Source organism: Balaenoptera borealis (assembly GCF_965194805.1).
Source record: "Balaenoptera borealis genome assembly, chromosome: 18".
Taxonomy (NCBI): domain Eukaryota; kingdom Metazoa; phylum Chordata; class Mammalia; order Artiodactyla; family Balaenopteridae; genus Balaenoptera; species Balaenoptera borealis.
In genome coordinates this window covers 16,270,278-16,292,454 of record NC_138877.1, presented here as the reverse complement: position 1 = coordinate 16,292,454, position 22,177 = coordinate 16,270,278, and positions in this window count along the sequence as shown.

The following is a 22,177-nucleotide window of genomic DNA, read 5'->3' as shown; positions in this document are numbered from 1 at the left end:
GCATCATCACAGTCAGTAAGGACCCAGCCCTTGGGGACTTTCTTCTGGTTTGATCAAAGTATTCTTTCCTGAGCTAGGATACAGCCTCAGATCCCTCTCAACACAGGTCTTCAGGGCGTCCCTAATGACTGGTCACAGTGGCAAGCAAGATGCAGTGCGGTGTAGTGGTTGCGAGCATAACCAGACTCCTGTGTCTTATCCCCGCTCTGCCATTCGCTGCCCGAGTGGCCTTGGGCGATTTCCCTAACCGTGTCTCGGATTCTGCATCTAAAACGTAAGAACGGCAGTAGAACTCACGTCACAGGGTTGCTGTCATAATATATAGAGAGCACTTAGTGCCTGATGCAGAAAGTGTTCAATAAATATTAGCTGCTAGTTTTATGCAGCGTGAGGTCTCTCGTCAGATAGTCTAGTCAGTCTCCTAGGTACTCGAACTGGGAAGCTTTGAAGGCAGAGCCCCACGTTCATTGTTGAAGGCGTCATTGAACTTCATCGCCACTGAGAGGAGGTAGCAGGGGAGATGTTGCTGTAGTGGGAGACTGAGCATCAGCTACTCCTTTCTCTTTCTCTCTCGCCCCCTCTCTGCCTCTTCTGACTCTTCGTTGGTCAAGCTGTTCTTTTTTTTTTGCAGAGCGGTGCCGATCTTTAAATCTGAATTTCAGTCTTGGAAAGGCTTTGGCTGTGGATGGGTTCGACTGTTCCACCTGCAGGTGTCTCAGGAGCTGGGGGCCCACTTGGCCTGGGTGTCTCCAGGATGATGGCCAAGGAGCCTTTGGCGGAGGCACTGCTTTCCCCCCCTTTCCTTGGGCCCATGGAAAACCACTGGGTCCCACCACCCCCAGCCTGGTGATTCAGAAACACTAACCAGTCCACCTAATGGACCCCTGAGGGAGGGTACAGATCAGCCAAGTTCATCCTGGCCACCAGTGGGCCCCTGACCTTGTAGTCAGCTGACCCTCACGTGCTCCACCAACGCTGCAACGTAAAGAAATCCACATTCGCTGTTTCAGGGAAAATAAGTGGAGTCACTAGGCTGGGAGCATGGAGTGTTGGCTGAGTGCTCTGGAGCCGGAAGACCTAGGTTCAGACGTTGCCCCTGTCACTCTCCAGCTGGATCTTCCTGGAGAAATTACTTAATTCCTTTCTGACGCGTGCTTCGAAGGTGAAGCAGGACCAATAACAGCGTTCACCGTGCTAAGTGATACAGGGTTAAAAGGAATAACGCTTGTGCGGTGAGCAATGCTGCAGTGGGCGCCGGGTCTTCCATCGTCGCCCATTTCCTCTTTCAGTTTTCAATCCCTCTCCTGCACCTCCTCTTCCCTACCCCGGCTTGACAGGGGCGAGGCTTATGTTCCTTCAGTATTAAAAACAATCACCTGGAAAGCTTGTTGAAAATGCAGATTCTCGGGCCTCAAGCCCTAAGGTCCTAATTCAGTTGGTCTCAGGCAGGGCCCAGGAATCTGCATTGTTGATGAAACGTTCTCTGGGATTCTTTTCTGTGCTATGAGGGCCATGCTTCCAGAAACTTTTCTCTAAGGAGTTTTTTTTTTTTTTTAATTAATTTATTTATTTATTGGCTGTGTTGGGTCTTTGTTGCTGCACGCAGGCTTTCTCTAGTTGTGGTGAGCGGGGGCTACTCTTCGTCGTGGTGCGCGGGCTTCTCATTGCGGTGGCTTCTCTTGTTGCGGAGCATGGGCTCTAGGCGTGCGGGCTCAGTAGTTGTGGCTCACGGGCTCTAGAGCACAGGCTCAGTGGTTGTGACACACGGGCTTAGTTGCTCCACGGCATGTGGGATCTCCCCGGACCAGGGATAGAACTCATGTCCCCTGCATTGGCAGGCAGATTCTTAACCACTGCGCCACCAGGGAAGTCCCTAAGGAGTTGTTAATAAGAATTTAAGGTACCTTCCCACATTTCCATTTTAAATAAGGACTAAAAAAAAAAAAAAAAAAATCCATTCAAACCTACTAAGACTTAAAACTGAGTTCCATAAAAATCCTCTTGTGATTATACTCCAGTCCCATAGGAACTCTCTCAATTTTCTGTCTTCCACGCTTCATTCTGAAGCATTTCTTCTGTTCTGCTGACTCGGTTATACAGTATTTTTGTTTTTAATTTTTATTTTCTACTGGAGTATCATTGATTAACAATGTTGTGACAGTTTCAGGTGTACAGCAAAGTGATTCAGTTATACATATACAAGTATCTACTCTTTTTCAAGTTATTTTCCTATTTAGAATTACAGAATATTGAGCAGAGTTCTCTGTGCTATACATTGGTCCTTGTTGGTTATCTATTTTAAATGTAACAGTGTGTACATGTCAATCCCAAACTCCCAATCAGTACTTTGGGTGATGCTTCAGCCTGGCAACCTCCCTGGAGCCCCAGACCTGTCTACTGGCCCTTCCACTAGGAAGGGTAACAGGCATCTCACGCGCCACAGGTGCGAAACAACTCACGAGTCTTGACCTTGACCCCGTCCCCTGTCTCCCCCCTTTTCAGCTGGTAGTTCATCCCCCACCCAAATGCTCAGCACCCCCTTCCCCTGTCCCAAACGTCTCCTTTGTTCCTCACTTCCTCTCCCCCGTATCCAACCCTTTAGCAAGTTTTAGTGGCTCTTCTTTCTTTGTTTAATTATCATTTTATTGAAAAAATTTCCAGTTCTCCTGAGATATAATTGACATATAACTTTGTCTTAGTTTAAGGTGACGTATGACAGTTCGACATATGTGTATATTGCGAAGTGATCACCGCAATAAGTTTAGTTGACATCCCTCACCTCACATAGTTGCAGAATTTTTGTGTGTGTGATGAGAACTTTTAATATCTACTCTCTTAACAACTTTTAAATAGACAATACAGTGTTGTTAACTACCTTCATGATATTGCCCAAACAGGACCCCTGGGCACCACTGCCACTGTAGCTACTGTTAAATTAACCAAACAAGGAGGCTGTTAGACTGAGGAGGCCCTGACGCCTGGCAGCCTAAATCTAAGTCTGGAAATGCCTCGAAGTTACAACATCAAAACACTAAGGACCACCCATCCCAAACAGCCAATCAGGCTTTACGCTGTAGCCAATCAAATAATTCCCTTGCTTTGCTTCCACTTTTTCTCCGTAAAAGTCTCTCCCCAGCGCCTAACCACTTCTGGTCTGGTCCTGCCCACTTCAAGTAGATTTGCCCAAATAAACTCTTAAGATTTTTAATTTGCCTCAGTTTGTCTCTTCACACTACCCTAACCCAAGTCATCTTTACCTCCTGCCTGGTTTATTTTATGGTCTCTTACTTGGTCACACTTGTCCCCAAGAAGGAGATTTATTTTATTTTATTTTATTTTATTTTATTTTATTTATTTTATTTTATTTTATTTTATTTTATTTTATTCTGTGGCCATGTGCTGCGCAGCGTGTGGGATCCTAGTTCCCTAACCAGGGATGGAACCCACGCCCTCTGCAGTGGAAGCGGGAAGTCTTAACCACTGGACCGCCAGGGCAGTCCCAAGAACGGGCTTTTAAATGTGTCAGATCACGTTAACCCTGTTCACTTAAAACATACACGCTCTCTGACTCTCTCTCCCCCAGACCCCTCGCCTGAGCCTCCGAGCCCCGGCCTCCTGGGCCTTGCTGGCCTCCCTTCCTGAGCCCCCTTTCATCCTCCTCCTCTTCCCTGTGCTCCGGCCCCTCTGGTCCTTCAGCTCCTCGAGGACCACGCTCCCCCTGGCTTTGGAGATCTGCTCTTTCTGTACCTCTCTCTGCTGCGCCTGGCCGCCAGGTCCCGACGTGAGTGGCTTCTGGCTTTTCAGCACAGAGATGGAAGAATTGGGTAGAGCCCACCCTGAGCCCTTTGAGGTGGCTTCAGACCACCCCTGCCTCCCCTCTCGTCTCCCAGCATCTTGGGTCTCGGGAGAAAAATCGAAGGGAAGGCTCAGGCACATTCGATCTGCTCCTTCACCCTCACAATTTCATTTGCCTCCTCAGCCCCAGGATTTTTTGTCTGGTTCTGAATTGACTTGGGAGAATCAGTCTGTCTCACAAAGACTTCCAAATATAATTTTTTTGGTAAAGAGTAAGTGTTCTCTTCAGGGAAGCTGCATTTAGGCTTTGCGCTGTTGGTGCTGGGGATCACTGTGTTGGTGGAGGTCTTTATGAGCTGCATATGGCCTTGTGATCAACCCTCCCTCCATCCGAGGTGAGAAGGGTTTTGTGCCGTGAGCAGGCTACTGATTTAGTTCCATTTGGAAAACTGATTCAAAACCCTCATTATGAATGCAAGGCTGGCCTCTGACTCAGAGTAGACTTCTCACAATCTCTTTTCTGGGTTTTAGAAAGATATGGAAAAGCTCCTGAAACCTGGAAGGGACCCTTGATGACATCTAGCCTAGTGCTTATTATTTCTTCTATAAATATGTAAAAAAAAGGAGCTTTCTGCTTTACAGGTATGAGGCCCAGTGAGGTGGGTCGACCTGCCCAAGGTCATCTGCTTTCCTTGGGCTTCGGCCAAGTAGCGTCTTCACCTACTGTTAGAACTCAGCTCTCCGGAAGGATGAGGGTCAAGCCTGTCCAGGAGCCATGGGCCCTGCAGCAGGGCCGGATCCCCCAGGGCAGGGCAGCCAGAAGCACTACCAGGGGAGAGAGGAAGAAAGAGGACGGGAGAGGACCAGAGCAGGGAGAGAGGGGAGAGGTATGCTAGCAGGGAGGGCGTGGAGGTAGGGGTGGGAGAGAGTCGGGGGGAGAGGGGCCCGGGAACGTGAATTTCCCATCTGCAGGCACAATCTGCCTTTGAATGGCAAACACTTTGGCAGGAGTCTGGCTGCTGAAGATTCAAGATAGTAGCTGCCTGCCTCTTAGCATTTTAGAGTAAGTTCCTTCACTCTCTTATCTTCTTAATTTCACAGCAAACAATGGGCTATTGACTGAGCTTTCAGAACTGTGGGTGTTCCCAGAGGGAGGCCGGGCCAGAGCGCTGACATCTCCAGCTTTTGCTCCAGCTCCCAAATCGGGCTCCATCTATCAGAAATATGAAACCCCGGAGCCTCCCTCCCCCTCACTTCTTTACCTTAAGGCACAGGCAGCTGGGGAAGAGAACCTTGGGCGCAGGGTGTGTGCGTGTGTGTGCGCACACGCATGCCTGTGTGCACGTGCGTGCCTGTCGGTGTGAGTGGCCGTGTGTGCGTGGCTTTGTGTGTGTTTGCGGTGAGGGTGTGTAAGGGGAGGAAAAGGTGCATCTACCTGGTCAGTGATGTCAACGCTTCCCACGCACACCTTTCCTAGGGCAGGACTGCGCCGAGGTGAAGCGGTGTGGGCTGGAAAATGAGAAAGCTTATCAAGTCTTTCCTTGGAGGGGCAAGATATAGCTCCAGGGTCCTTTTCTTCCCACGTCAGGAGAGCCAAGAAACGGGCTGCCAAAGCTTTCGTGCCCGTGTGCACAGGGACCCTTGGCAAGGACACTGACCTCAGCATCCTGGGATGTCTGCCCTCCAAGTGCGCGCAGGAGTTAGCGTGGTGCCCGGCACTTTGATAGGAACCAGCTGAGAAAGGGTGTCCTGGGGCCGCTTCAGAGAAGGATCTTCAGCCTTGGCTGGGCAGCTCAGCTTTTGCTTCTGACGGGGTTCAGGACACTCCGGTGCCCGAGGACGGCACCTTGGCACACGGGATGCTACCAGCTGAAGGAACATGAGAAATGGCACGTGCACGAAGACCTTCCCCCGAAGCAGGTCATCAAACCCTCATGTGACAGGTGCCGTCCCAGTACCTGGAGGAAAGGCACATCCTTATCTTCAGAGAAGACCACGCGGGGACACAGAGGAATTTGAACGAACAGGTCTTGCTCGGTTTCCGTCTTGCTCAGTTTATCCGCTTTGCCCTTGTCTTTCTAGGACTCGCCACTCTTCAGCAAACAGGCACAAAAACACTCAGGTTTAACCATTTCCTTGGGTCTTCATTTCCGTATGAAAGCTCCCGTGTCGTATAAAACTTATACTGAATACACTTGTATGCTTTTCTCTTATAATCTGTCTTTTGTTACAGGGGTTCCAGTTAAGAACTTAAAAGGGTAGAGGAATGCCTCCCCAGCTCCAATTTCCCTCCTGGGTGAGCCCCTCTCCTTGGAGATAAGGCTGTTGGCAATAATCTCAACTTGCAGTAGAATATCCTACGCGGTCCCCAGAGATCGAACAGTTTAACTGTTAAGCTTCCTTGCCCCTGTCCCCCTGACATTGGCTATCCTGAGGTGAAATATGGGAGTCCACTGACGGCTTTTATTCCTGCATGGTTATGGGATGACAGAAGCGTTTGTTTCACTGGGTTTTCAAGTAGAACACAAAAAGGCAAGCTACATCACTGTGTCACTGCCACCATTTCTGGATCCTGGTGATGGGAGTTCCTTGGGAATGTTTTGGAAGCTAGTGTGTGCTCACTGGCCTTCCCATCCAGGCCACAAAGCAGGGTCCGCCTCCGCACTTTTCTCCTAGAAGCATGCCTTGGCATGGGTAGCACCACATCAGGACGCACCAGGACAGGTTTCTGCTTGCTGCCGAGATGGAGATACAGAGACTGGATTTACTCCCTCATCTAGAGCTGCTACGACGTTGGATAAAATATATGAACAAGACACTGGACAACAGGCAGTGAAAACGTGCGATCCCTGTGGGATGAGAAACAAATGGGGTGAGCCCTGTGATTGCCCAGCGTGCTGCCTCGAGAGAGTTCCAGACCACAGGGCAGGAAAGGGCAACCCAGGCTGGACTCCCGGAGGTGAGGACGTGGAGCTGAGTGTCCAGGGAGCGCAAGTCCACAGGGCTGGAGGTCACAGCCCAGAGAAGGAGAGGAGAGAGCTGCAAAGAGAGAGCGCTTTAGGGACCCGCAGAGGCTCCCTGCGTGTACTTAGCAGAGTAGGGATCTACACAAGGCCAAGGCAGGAGCCTCCCGAGAGGACTGGAGCGAACAGTGCCGACACCCACACAGGGCAGGTAGTGGTGCCTGCTCCCACCAGACAGACTGGAAAATCTCATGATACCTGGAGCACCGGGGAGAGTACTTGGGAAGGTCTTGCCTTGGACTTCACCAAAATTAATAGCTTTTTCTCTTTGAAAGACTGTTTAGAGAAGGAAAAGCCAGGCCACAGAGTGGGAGAGAGTATTTGTAAAGCATATATTTAATAAAGGACTTGTATCTAGAATATATAAAGAACCCTCAAACCCAACATTTAAAAAATGAACAACCCCATTAAAAAATGGGCAAACGATTTTAACAGACACTTCACTAAAGAGGACGCTCACCATCATTAGTCATGCGGGCAATGCGAATAAAACCACACTGGGGTACCGCTCTACTCCTGTTAGAGGGGCTACAATTATAAAGACTGTTCATTCCAAGGGCTGACAAAGATGTGGACACATTGGAACTCTCCTACCCTGCTGGTGGGAATGCAGAAAGATGCAACCACTTGGGAAAACAGTTTATCAGTTTCTTAAACAGTTAAGGAGACGTTTACCATCTGATCCAGCTTTTCCACTCCTGGGAATTTACTCAAGAGAAATGAAAGCATATGTCCATCTGTATTAGTTTCCTAGGGCGGCCATGACAAAGAACTACAAACTGGGTGGCTTAAAAACGTCAGAAACATATTATCGTGTATTCCTGGAGGCTAGAATCTGAGATCAAGGTGTTGGTAGGGCCAGCCTCCCTCTGAAGGCTGGAGGGGAATCCTTCCTTGTCTCTTCTTAGCTTCCAGTGGTTTGTTGGGACTCAGGCATTCCTAGGCTTGCAATTGCATAACACCAGTCTCTGCTTTCGTTGTCACATGGTATCCTCCCTGTGTCTCTGTCTTCACGTGGCCATCTTCATGTAAGGGCACCAGTCACATTGGATTAGGGACCCCCCTACTCCCGGGTGACCTCATCTTTATTTATTTATTTATTTATTTGGAGTATAGTCGCTTTACAATGTAGTGTTAGTTTCTGCTGTACAGCAAAGTGAATCAGTGATACGTACACATATATCCACTCTTTTTTAGATTTCCTTCCCATTTAGGTCACCACAGAGCATTGAGTAGAGTTCCCTGTGCTATACAGTAGGTTCTCATTAGTTATCTATTTAATACATAGACCTCATCTTTAATTACATCTGCAATGACCCTTCTAAATAAGGTCATTCTGAAGTTCTGGGGATTAAGACTTCAGCATATCCTTTATTGGGGCACATGATTCAACCCATCACACCATCCAAAGATTTTAACAAAACTATTAGTAGCAATTTTATTTATAATAGTCGAAAATGGAAATAATGCAAATGGCCACCAACAGGTTAATGGATAAACAAGTTGTGGTGTATTTATACATTAGACTACGACTCGGCAATAAAAGGAATAAACGATTAATACAGGCAAAAACATGGACGAATATTAACATAATTGTACTGAATGAAAAGAGGTCAATCAAAAAAGAGGACGTACGATATGATTCCATGTAAATGAAATTCTAGAGAATGTAAACTAATCTATAGTGACTGAGAGCGGATAAATGGTTGCCTGGGCACAGCATCAATGGTTTCCTGGATATATACCGTATGAGTTTCCTTTTGCTGCTGTAACAAATTACCACAAACCTAGTGGCTTAAGTGTATTCTCTTATAGTCGTGGAGGTCAGGAGTGTGAAGTGAGTCTTATGGGACTAAAATCAACGTGTTGGTGGGACCGTTTCTTGTGGAGGCTCTAAAAGAGAACCTCCTTCAGCATCTGGAGGCTGCCCTCATTCCTTGGCTTGTGGCTTCATCACCTCACCTTCTCCTAACTTAGGTCATCCTGCCTTCCTCGTATGGAGGCCCTTGTGATTACATTGGTCCCATGTGGATAATCCAGGATTATCTCTCCATCCCAAAATCCTTAAGTTAATCACATCTGCAAACTCCCTTCTACCGTGCCGGGTAACATATTCACAGGTTCTGGGGACTAGGATGTGGACACGATTCACATATACATTTGTCCAGACTTTCAGTTGTATACTTTAATATGTGCAGTTTATTGTATATCAATTATATATCAATAAAGCTGTTAAAAAAACAAAACCAAAACTAAGCCTAATAAATTACTTTGATTAAAAGAAAACCCACAGTAGTCTGCTGTGTTCCGTCAGCTTGCCAGGGCTCTTTGATCTCCTCCTAGTCATTGCTGAGATGAGCAAGGATTGTTCCAGAAGGTCAGGGCTCCTCCAGGGAAATGTGCTTCAGCTTCTGGCAAATGACTCTTCAAGCCTGGCTTAGTTGGCGTCACCAGGGCACCCCAGAGGGGCACAGCTGGGGGTGTGCCCTGCGGAGCACCTGCTGTATTTTTATGCTGATGAATCCAGGTAAAGCAAGGGATAATAATCAGAGAAGGGCAGCCAGTGTGTTCCGTGCCTGGCAAACTGGTCCATTCATATTTGCTCCAATTGACTTTTCCAGTCTTACTTCCTGTTTCCCTACATGACACTGGATTCAAAGGTGTTAAAGAAATTGCTCCTGATTGTGTAATTAGGAAGACAAGAACAAGGACTCAGTACCTTCGTCTCCAAACCTTGTGATTGTCTCACAGCCACATCCACGGGGAGGGTGTTAGGAGCTGAGGATGTGATGAAGAGCCTGGGGTCTTCTGCTGTGCTGACAGGGAGACGTTGTCTCTTTCTCTAGGGAGGGCTGCTGTCAGCCTGGACCTCAGAGACTTCTCTGCCTGTCACTGCCTATACAGCTAGCTTTATTCCTGGGCGAGAGAATGATTCTTTTACCAACGTGCTCAAGTCCACATGGGGCAGAGATTTAAAAATTGCTCCCTCAATTTCTTTTTCTTTCTTCCTTTCGTTCATCCCTCCTTTCCTTCCTTCCTTCCTTCCTCTTTTATTGGTATATACTTGACATATAACATTATATTAGTTTCAGGTGTACAACATAATGATTTGATATTTGTATACATTGTGAAATGATCACTACAGTAAGTTTAGCTGACATCCATCGCCTCACATAGTTACAGAATTTTTGTTTTCTTGTGATGAGAACCTTTAAGATCTACTCTCTTAGCAACTGTCAACTGTGCAATGCGGTATTATTAACTATAATCTCCATGAATTATTTATTTTATAACTGGAATTTCATACCTTTTGACCCCCTTCACCCATTCACCCCCTTTGAGGCAGGGCAGGGTGGGAAGGACATGCCTTTCCTGGTTGAGGGAAGAGCTGCTTTCAGCTCCCTCTCCTCAGGACCATCCTGGCTGCAGCTGTAACTCTGCTCTCGGCTGCCCTGCAGCTGGGAATAGCTTTCTTGCTCTCTGCTGGGCACACGGAAGAGTGGGGTGTGTGTGTGTGTGTGTGTGTGTGTGTGTGTGTGTGTTTAGGCTGGAAAGCTAAAAGTGAGAAGTGGATTGACAAGATCCCCAAAGTCAAAGGCTCCACAGTTCCACAGTGCTTACCCCCATCCTTGACCTGCCTGGGCTGGTAGACCCTGGTAGGTACAAGGCGACTGGCTGTGTATGTCCTGTGTGCTCTAGGCTGAAGTCCCAGTGAAGAGGGAGGTCCATGAATATTCTTCTCCCTCTGTACCCCGCATGGGGGCAGAGAGACCCTGTACTGGGTTATGCGTGAGGCGTATACACTATATATGTATGTGTGTATGGAAGGAAGGAATCTTGGCTTGAAAACATTTTTTTATTGGCAAAGATAGCACTTCTCCTAAAGGAGATGGCAGAATTTGCCTAACTAAGCCTCCAGAGGAAAATATAACAGAGAGTGTGAAAGAAATCCATGTTCAAACATTGGCAAGTGTGAAACATTCAAGAATTCTTGTGTGAACATCATATTGTCAGAGCAAAATTAAATTAAGCTGGTCTCTGGCAAGTGTTGGGAATGAACACAGAATCGGAGCAAGCTGATGGAGACTGCTCTGACATTTCTGCAAGAAGGCAGACAGAGTGCAAGCGGGCGAAAACCAGGAAAGCTGAGGGCTGGGTTCTTCAGTTAATTAATGCCCAGAAACTTGACTGCTTTGTGTCCAAGGGTCCCAAGGAGCTGCCAAAAGAAGAACTGGAATTTTCTTCCCCTTCGCGACTCAATCACGGGCAGAGTAGGAATTAAGTTCATTTCAAAATATTTATCGAGCGTCCCTATAATATATGTTGGACAAACTATTGTTCTAGGCATTGCAGGAGATGGTCCCACCTCCTTCATACAGTCTACAGTCTACAGGTGTGAATGCAACTTACTAGAATCAAAGGCAACGTGAAACAAATGCTCCGTGCGAGGTGTAAGCAAAAGTGCCAGGGAATGCGGGGTTCAGAGTGATAAGTTCTGATAGAGTCGCCTTTATGGGGTCAGGATGGAGTTGGGGAACACTTCACAGAAAAGAAGCAGGCATTTGAGCTGAGTCTTGAGACATGAAGAATTTGTAGAGAAGAAGGCAAAGAGGGATGGTTTTATAGCCAGAATTGACCCCAGAGGTCCCAGGAATACTAGGATTCAAGCAATGAGCCAGAGATCCCATACACCCCCCTCCATTCTTGGATACCCTTCTATGGCCGGGGTGGGGGGAGAGTGTGGTCTTTGCTGATGTGCCAGAGGTGCCTGAACACCGCTAGGAGGGCTGCAGCCCAGCCCCGGTCTCCTGTGCGGCCGGCCCCCGTCCTGCCCCACTGACGACTCAGCCATGCTCTGCTGTCCTCCGTGCCTTGGCACTTGTGTTGGCCTTGTGGATGACGGTAGATCGGCAGATCCTGGGGTGGGGGTGGGGGGCGCTCCGTGGCTCTGTATTCTCTCCTGGGACTCGTCAGCCCATGGTTGTCGTGTTATGGCATGGCAGGGCTGGGAACACGTGGAGAGCCATTCCTCCATCCCTCTTCCTTCTCTGAAGGCATGGGGGTTCACCGTCATGGTGGTCACTTAGTCAAATTTGAGAAGCAAGACTGGACTCCAGTTCTCCCTATCCTGTCCCACACCTTGCATTTTGGGTGGTCAACATTGCATCGCAGCTTCTCTCTCTTAGGTGGTCTCCAGTGGGGACGGTTCTGGCTGGGCATATATACATATGGTTGAGGACCAGCTGAGGGCAACTTGCTCAGAGCAGCGACTGCTCCCCGCAACTGCTCCCCACTGGCATCAGCTCTCCTCATTACTGGTGGCGCCCCTGAGCACCTGCCCACGCCTCCGGGTCCCAGCCAGGTGCTCCAGGAGCCTCTGCACACTGTTCTCATTGCCAGTGTCGGTAATTGTTGTTTGTCCAAAGTTAGGAGCTCGGTAGATGTTGCCTGATGAGACTGAAGTTCTTCTGGGCACTTGCCTGAGTCGTTCACAGTGGATTGTCTTCCTTGGTATCTTAAATTATCCAAAGCAGCTTATCTGAGACTGTAAAATTACTTACTGGATGCTAGAATTTTTGTTGGAAATGCTTTGAACCTGTGGATCTCTTTGGGAAGAACTGACATCTTTACAACATTTATGTGGTTATTTGTTTTCTCTTTATGTCCTTCTATAAATCATTCTATTTTTCATAGGGCTATACTTACATATTTTGTGCATTGCTGTTATTGTGAATTAGATAATTTTTTCATTATATTTTCCAATTCTGTTTGTATGTATATATATCTATTTATGATAATATATAAAAAACATAAAAGCTGTTGAACTTTTATTTATTTTGATTTTCTGTTTTTGTTCGTGTGTATGTGCACGTGTGCTTTGTTTTATTTTTATATAGATAGTTATACATTGGAAAGAAATTTTATTTCTTTCTACTTACAATGCATCTGCTTTGTTTGTCTCATGTCTTCTAGTACTGGCTAGAAAATATAAATATATACACACATATACATGTATACACACACATATATGGATTTTAAATATGGAGAAAAGAATTGTCTTTGTGTATCCGTTATTTATTTGTCTGTTGATTTTTACAAGAGTGCCCATAGCATTTCATTTTTAATTAAAATATTCACTATTGATCTGAGAAATGTTATTATTTGGAATGTTAAGGTAGTATCTTCTTTTTTTTTAAACATCTTTATTGGAGTATAATTGCTTTACAATGGTGTGTTAGTTTCTGCTTTATAACAAAGTGAGTCAGCTATACATATACATATATCACCATATCTCCTTCCTCTTGTGTCTCCCTCCCACCCTCCCTATCCCACCCCTCTAGGTGGTCACAAAGCACCGAGCTGATCTCCCTGTGCTATGTGGCTGCTTCCCACTAGCTATCTATTTTACATTTGGTAGTATTTATAAGTCCATGCCACTCTCTCACTTCGTCCCAGCTTACCCTTCCCCCTCCCTGTGTCCTCAAGTCCATTCTCTACGTCTGCATCTTTATTCCCGTCCTGCCCCTAGGTTCTTTAGAACCTTTTTTTTTTTTTTTAGATTCCATATATATGTGTTAGCATATGGTATTTGTTTTTCTCTTTCTGACTGACTTCTCTCTGTATGACAGACTCTAGGTCCATCCACCTCACTACAAATAACTCAATCTTGTTTCTTTGTATGGCTAAGTGATATTCCACTGTATATATGTGCCACATCTTCTTTATCCATTCATCTGTCGATGGACACTTAGGTTGCTTCCATGTCCTGGCTCTTGTAAATAGAGCTGCAGTGAACATTGTGGTACATGACTCTTTTTGAATTACGGTTTTCTCAGGGTATATGCCCAATAGTGGGATTGCTGGGTCGTATGGTAGTTCTATTTTTAGTTTTTGAAGGAACCTCCATACTGTTCTCCATAGTGGCTGTATCAATTTACATTCCCACCAACAGTGCAAGAGGGTTCCCTTTTCTCCACTTAAGGTAGTATCTTATTCTTAGTTTGCTAAGTACTTCTTTTTCAGAATTCAGGAATGGTTCTTAAATGTTTGGTATCTATTGAAAAAATTATCTTATTTTTCTCCCATGTCCTTGAAGTGATGTGTTATATATAAATTGATTTATGAATATTTAACCAACTGCACATTCACAAATAAGCCATATTGGGTCATTTTGCTGTTGTTGTTGTGTAGCTGCACTAGATTTATTATTTTGTTTAGATTTTTTATATCCATATTATAAGTGGGTTTGATCTGCAGATTTCTATTTTGTGTTCTCTTTGTTAGGCTATAGAATCTGCGTTATGGTAGAGTCATAAAATGAATGGAGAAGTTTATCAGAATTTTCTGTGGGACTGAATATAGCACAAGTAGTATTTATTTGAAAAAAAAAAGTATATAATTTGCCTGTAAAACTAACTGATCAATCACAGCTTTTTGGGAACGTGGTTCTCTGATGACAGTGCCCATTTCTTTCACGCTTATCTGTCTCTTAAAATGTCCCACTTCTTAATTCAATATATCATCTCAGTAAACCATCCATTTCAGAGTTATTAGCAGAGTTACCATAGTTTTCATGTAATAAAATAACTTCTTCAAAGCTCTCTTGCCAGTCATGCCTAATTTTGCATATTTGTACTAACTTTTTTTTTTTCAGTTAGACTTCTGAGAAATCTATGCACTTTATTGTTTTAGATACCATGTGGCCGTTTTTTAAAAATTTTACTATTTATATAACACGTTAGTTACATTGCACTATGACAAAACTTGTGGAATTGAACTAATATCAATTAATTGCCCCTGGAACTTAACATCAATTAATTCATATTAATTTCTCTAGCAGGAGGCAATTTTCAGTCAGTAGCTAGAATCAGAATAAGGAGAACGTAAATAGTTCTCCTTGGCGAGGCAGTAAGAGCTATCAGCAGCAGGTAGAGCTATAGAAGGAATAGTGAGAAGAGAGTGCACATTCAGGTAAAGTACAAAATAGTGGACACTGATACAAGTTTTAGGCTGAGCAGGGTAGTTGAGTTCATGTAGGTGGTGTGTCTTTTACTTCCCCTTTCTTCACTCCTCACTCTAACACTTTCAAGTCTCCTTAAGTCTGGAATCTGACCTTTGTTCTTCCCCTTTATCCTTCACTCCTTTAGGCTTGAACTTTGTCTCCAGACCAGGTTTTTGGTAGCCATAGCTAATCTTTGCTTCAGAACAGGAAGCTTGCCTCAATTTGCTAAATTTGTTCCATTTTTGTGTTCACATTATTCCACAGAAAAATGGATTTTTCTATAAAAATGAGAATTGGCAACTTACCCCAAGTTTTTGAACTTCATTGAAAAACAATTTTTAAAAAATATTTAAATGATGGTGGGAGACACTTAGCAAGGCAAGACTTTCTCCTTTTCCTCTCATTGATTAGTTTTAGGATACGTAAATGGTAACTAATTTGAATGACTAAGAAATCAGACATGAGAGCAGGACTCAAATGTTATTCGTATCTTTTAAAACTGAACATCCTTATTGAACAAGTCTGGTGTTTCTGATAAAATGGGTCTTTACATTATATCCTTTGAGAGAGTTAAACCCTCTCAAGTTGCTAAGTTTTCAACCAAGCCATTGGTTACTTAATGAAAACCATAGAACCACTGGAAAATTTCTAAGGGAATTCCTGATCTTTAGTTTGCTTCTCTTATGAGAAAAAGAAGAAAATCAAATATTAGAAATGTTAATTCTCTGTTTCACCTACCATTTTTCTTAGGGGGAGATGCCAGGCATGGTATTCTATAATGTCATCAAGGAAAAACTGTGTATCTAGATCCCTGTTTTCCGTGAAAAGTGACCAGAGAAAACTGAGCGTTATTTCTATCTTTGTGACAAAGATTAGGTAGTTGTCATTTTTCACAACTTTCTCTCTGGATCTTGAAAATGGTATTGCTGGAACTGGCATTGGAAGAGTTAAACCACACACAGGTTCACTTTCTGCATCAGTCTGGTTGAGTGAGTTCTCTGACATGTTACACACTGTTGTGAGGGGGTGACAGAGGGGTAAAGAATATGTCATCCTTTGCCAGAATAATTGGGTGTTTAAAACATCTTCCAAGACGTTCTCTGCTCTGTTTTATATGCCCGGTTAAGAACTCCGCTCCAAGAGAAACAAATTTGAAGATGATCCGTGAAGTGAAATTCTACCCCGTGCCTCTTCTCCTACTTTAATGAGAAAAATTATTCTGCATTCAGATGATATCCAAACATCTCATATGTATATGTCTTTGCCCTCACTGACCACGATGAAGAGAAAGCTCTCTTTTAGGCCAGTGGTTCTCAAACTTGAGCCTGCTTCTGAATCAAAGAAGACCTTGTTAAAACACAGATTGTTGAGTTCCACCCTCAGAGTTTCTGATTTAGTAGGTTTGGGGTGGGGCCTGAGAATCTGTATTTCTAACAAGTTCCCAGGAGATGTGGGTGATCCCTGACATCCTTTGAGAACCTCTGCTCTAAGCAAACTTGTGAGTTAAGTGAAAATGCTTATAAAATTTCTTCACTGTCTAAGGTTTTTCGTAGCACAGTTTCACAGGTATGTGAAAATTTGATCTGAAGTATGTGGTTGGAAAAGGAAACCCAGAATAACATAGACTGATGGAGCAATTATGGAGAAGGTCCAAATTAAGCAGGATGATCAGCTTTGCAGAACACACACCTGAATGATTCTATTGAATACAGGGTTGGAGGTGCCTCAGCTGTGAGGTAAGGTGTGTCATAAATGAGACCTAATGTGACCTAGTGGGACATCTCGCCTTCCAAATATGGGCTTCGTTGGAGCACCTCCGGGGGATCCCATTGTCATGCCTCTAGGCACCTATGCGAGGGATCAACTATCAATGCTGAACCACCTCTAGCATGGCTACGGAACATGCCTGACAGGGACCTGGGAGCTGTCCCTCCAACGGCCAAATCGCAGAAACACACATGCTTTCAAAGTGGCCGTTTTCTTTGAGTTGCCTCCCCATGCCACCTCCCATGGGACTGGAAGAAATGGCTTTGCCTCTAGCTATACAGGCTCTTCACGGATAGAAGCTCATGTTCTTTGCCAGGGTTAAGCCTGGCTAGAGTGGAGAAGACCATTGTCCCCAGCCTGTGTCCAGGAAGACTTGTCGGCCTCTGCCACAGAAAGCTGGCAATCAAGCTGGTTCATTGGGGAACCCAAGGCCAAGGGCAGAATTTCTGCTGGCCTCTCTTCAGTTGGAGGGGTCATATCACAGGCATCGGTGCTCACCTTCCTCCTTCACGTCGCGTCCTGAACAACAGGGCTGTCAAGCCTCAGGATCTACATGGGGAGGAAATGAAAATGTGTGCAAAATCAGGCAGTTGCCTGATTCTTCCTGTGGCTGAGGAGCCGCAGTGAGGTCAGCCCCCAGCAGCCGTCCCCTGGGACAGCTCAGTGAAGTCCTGGGCCACCAGGAGCTGCCGCCTGCCCATCTGAATACTGGAACCAAAGTCAAGCTGGTTTGTCTTTGACAGAGTGGCCTTTGAATTCTTAAAATATGTTCTGACTGGTGTCTAGCCAGTGGGAGATGTGATTACAGTAATTGATGGGCCTATGATAGAGACTGTTTTCTGAAAATGCTGTGTCGGGTATTTTGAAAGTGATTCCATGAGCGCTTATTTATACATGACTCCAGTTTTCTGTATGTGAAAGACTTGTGGCTAATGTGTCAGATGAGGACAACCAAACCACCAAGGTCTTTTCCCTGGAAGGTCACAGTAGAAGAATTTAGGGCTAAGAAAACGCAAGCATTTGAGACAATACCGTCATTGTTGTAAGATAATCTCCTTTACATTTTCTTAAAAAAATTTTTTTTTTTTTGGTTGGGGATAGAGGAAGATAAAAGTAAGGCAGACATTTACCCTAAATTCAGAATCTATGGTCACATCTACCCATATCCTACTTTTCTGGAACATCCAACTTTATTTAGCAGGTTAAAGCTGAGAGTTTCAGAATTGAATATCTTTCTTAGAACTCTGAGAAACAGTGACTTTAAAAATTTATGAAAGAACAGCAAACACAGAAAGAACAGCAAGTCCGAACTATACCTAGTACTTCGTTAAAATAGCTATCTTTGTTCAAGGCTTTTTGGTATTGTTGTTTCTTCCATTTCATTATTTAGAGATTGTTCTTGTATCCTTGATTTAATGGGTTTATTGTCTAAGTTTCTATTATTTTAATTCCTGTCATAGACTCAGGAAGGAATAGTAAACAAACCCAAGGCAATATAGATGATGTTTTCAACTGTTCAGTTTTATCTGTAATCTGCCTTCAGTGGTGATAATGTAGTTTATTGCAGCTGTGTGGGTACTAAAATGCTTTTATGCCCAATTTTGTTGCTTGTGATGAACCACATGGTATAAACCTAGGGAGAAAATTCACCCCCAAATAAAAGTCTCTTTCAACTTGGAATGTTGGTGCTTATTTGTATGGTTAATTTTTTTTTTAATAAATTTATTTATTTAATTTATTTATTTTTGGCTGCATTGGGTCTTTGTTGCTGCTCGCGGGCTTTCTCTAGTTGTGGTGAGCGGGGGCTACTCTTTGTTCCGGTGCGCAGGCCTCTCACTGAGGTGGCTTCTCTTGTTGCGGAGCACGGGCTCTAGGCCCGGGCTCTTCAGTAGTTGCAGCACGCGGGCTCAGTAGTTGTGGCACGCGGGCTCTAGTGCTCAGGCTCAGTAGTTGTGGTGCATGGGCTTAGTTGCTCTGCGGCATGAGAGATCTTCCCAGACCAGGGCTCGAACCTGTGTCCCCTGCATTGGCAGGCGGATTCTCAACCACTGCGCCACCAGGGAAGCCCTGTAAGGTTAATTTTATTTCCATATTTCAACTATTTTCAGAAAAAGACACTGGGAAGGATTTAATTATTTTGTTGTAACTTATTTGTCAATTTCATGAATGCGTGGTGGCAATGACAATCACAAAGTGCTGTAGCATTCCATAGTCTGGAGAGAATTAGAATGTTGTTATCATCTTCTCTAGTTGTTCTAGAATGAGGTTGGAAGAGATCATTATCCTATTTGAAAATTAGAAACAGATATAGGTGTGAAGAGACCTGGCAATGGCCATTTAGCAAATGAAAGGTCCAGCCAAAGATGGGTCTGATTTCTCATGCCTCAGGTACTTACTTGTTATCCTGGGCAAGATCACAAGGACCACCAAGACAGTCAGAAGAGACACTTGATCTTTCCTGGATATTCCAATTTTGGAGCCCATAAACATATGTCATTTGCTTCACATGCTTACTAAAAACTGGTTGGTGACATTGTTCTTACATGATCTGCGTGGGTGCCAGTTGCAAGTGGGCAAGTTGAGCCAGAAACGTGGCGATGATTATGTCAGAACAGGCAATCTCTGCTTTGCAGTTTTGTTAATCAGGCTTGTGTAGTTCATACCAGCAGCTTCCAATTGTGCTTCTCCATCCAGTGATGGCTCCTTATCACTGCAACAGGTAAAGGGGGCACCACAGAAGGACAATCGTGACATCCTTTGGAAGTAGGCTATATGACTTTTTCATATAAGAAAATCCTCATAAATACTTTATGATCTCATTTTCATGGATATGTATATATATATGTGTGTGTGTATATATATATATATATTTTTTTTTTAATTTATACCTTAGTGGTGAATAATCGTCTAGCTGACTGAACTGACATGTCAGAGCCTGGTGGGTCCTTTTCCACATCAGTGATGGAATCTCCAGGCTCCCAAATAGGAGCCTTCTACCATCTCCTAAAGGCTAGATCGATTGTCTCCTCTCTCCTTTGACTGTGTCCATTTCCCACTGTCGACAACATCCCACCCAACAAGCCAATAGTTTCCACTAAGAAACTATTATATTGCAATGTGAAGAATCTGGGCTCACAAACTACATATATATGGGAAATTTGTGGTTATGCTGGCAGAGATCATGCACTTGTGACCCGTGGGCCACGTGGCAGTGTTTCAAAGGCAATGTCGCAGGCAGGTAATGTGCAAGAACGTTACACCTGCATCCCTACTCTAACCTCTGCTTCACACTTTTGTATTGTCTTCCTGGTTCCTATAGTTTCCTTGGGATCCCTGTTAGATTCATGGGGTCCTAGGCCAGCCTTCTTTAAAAATTATGTTTCTCTTCATAGTTTCATCTTGTTTCTGCCATAGTTGAATCAAAGCTCTATCTAAATATTTATGGTCCTTGAGGAACAGTGTTCCTTTTGTTTCCAGGTACAGCAATTGAATCCAGGCCACACTATCTTGTCAAAAACACCAAGCCCCTGGGCTGCACTGCTGTTCCGCAGACTATGGCCCAGTGTTATCCCAGAACTAGGCTTCCTTATGGGGTGGTTTCTCGGTCTTTTCTTGGGCTCCTCATCACCCCTCCCCCTCTAGGCCTGGGTTATTTGCCTTTTATCTTCTGTCCAACTTCCTCCTAGATAATCTATGACCCATTAAAATTAATGGTGGCAAAACCTCTTCATTGACATATGCTATATGTAAGATGATTCTTGACCATAACTATGAAGGATGCACACTCCTTACATACAACTGAAAAAGTTCAGATTCAATTGATATTTATTAAGTATTTACTATAAAAAAGGCATTTTACTGGTGCTTTCACATTTATTTCTCCTTTTGGCATTGGTGTGAGGTAGGGATCATCATTGCCCAATGAAGGAAATAGACTCAGACTCTTTAGAGAACTTGTGTGGGTTCACACAGCTGGTGAGTGATGAGCAGTGGTCAGGATTCACAAGCCAAAGCACTTTCTTAGCACAAGATCAAAGGTTAGGGTGGGGGAGACACAGGCAACACCTCTTCATTCAGCTCCAACCGGAGGCAGCCCTGTAAGGTACCTGTGCCTGGGCAGGTCCTGTGGAAGGAGGGATAGGTGTGGGCAGCAGTGCCATTTAGCAGGCTGTCAACTTCAAGGGGCATCAAACATTAGCCACTTTTCAGAGGCTGATTTAAGTGGAGGAACAGCATGAGGCAGCATCACAGATGTTCATTCTGCTCTCAGATCAGTCTGTCCCTGGTAGCCGTGTTTCACTGGGAGGTGGGAGGAGAAAGACACAGGTGGGGACCATGGGGAGCTGAAGCTGCTGAGACTTCCCAGAGGCTCAGGGTTGTAAGTTTGGGGGAGGAAGGGGCAGTTAGGGAGTTTATCCTTCAGGGAGAATCTAGGCACATTTTGGCTCCATTGTCCCTTTCACAGGACTCTTGCTGTGCACACAGAAAGGGGAAGGAAGGAAGAAGGTAAGAGTGAAGTGGTGATAATGCTGAAATCGATTTCAGATGCTATGGGATGTAACCTAACTTTCCTAGTTGCCATGTATTGCATGGGACTATTCTGGGAAGTTTTCTGCATTTATCAATGGCTAAGACTTCAAGTTCACTTGAATTTCTTCAGAGTCTTGTAGAATTCTAGACATTCATATACTCTTAATAAATGTTCACTGAAGAAACTGAACGAAGGAATGAATAAATGAGACGTTCCCTTCCTGATTTCTTAATTCCTTTCACTCTGTGCTCCTACTCAACAAATATGTATTCAGCTCCCATTAAGATGCATGGCTGTGATCAAGACAGACAAGAGTCTTCCTTTCCCAAGCTTACATTGCGGAGGTGCAGAGAAAGAGGATAAACCTATAAAAAAAACTGGCAAAGCGAGTGACAAGTGCTATCAAGTAAATCACTCAGATACTGAGCTGGAGTGATGGGGTGGGGATGGTGTCCTTTAGCTGGAGCGGTCAGGAAGGATCTGAAGGGGTATCGTGTGAGCTAAGGTCTGCATGGTCAGAAGGAGCCAGCCATGCATGGATTTGGGGAACCCTCAGGTGCGAAGGCCCTCACTGAGGTGAAGCTGTGTGGACTGAATGTGTATCACTCATATTTGTTTGCCAGGGCTGCTGTAACAAAGTACCCCAAACAGAGGGGCTTAAACAACAGAAATCTATCATCTCAGTTCTGGAGGCCAGAAGTCTGAGATCAAGGTGTCAGCAGGTTTGGTTCCTCCTGAGGGCTGGGAGGGACAATCTGTTCCAGGCTTTTCTCCCAGCTTCTGGTGTTTCCTGGCAGTCTTTGGTGTTCCTTGGCTTGCAGTTCTCTGCCTTCATCTTTGTATAGTGTTCTTCCTGTGTGCCTGTCTCCAAATTTCCCCTTTTTATAAGAGCATCAGTCATATTGAATTAGGGCCCACCCTAATGACTTCATATTACCTTGATTACCTCTGTAAAGATCCTGTCTCTAAATAGGGGCCCGTTCTAGGGTACTGGGACTTAGGACCCAACATATCTTGTTTTTTGGAGACACAATTCAATCCATAACATCACAACTCATG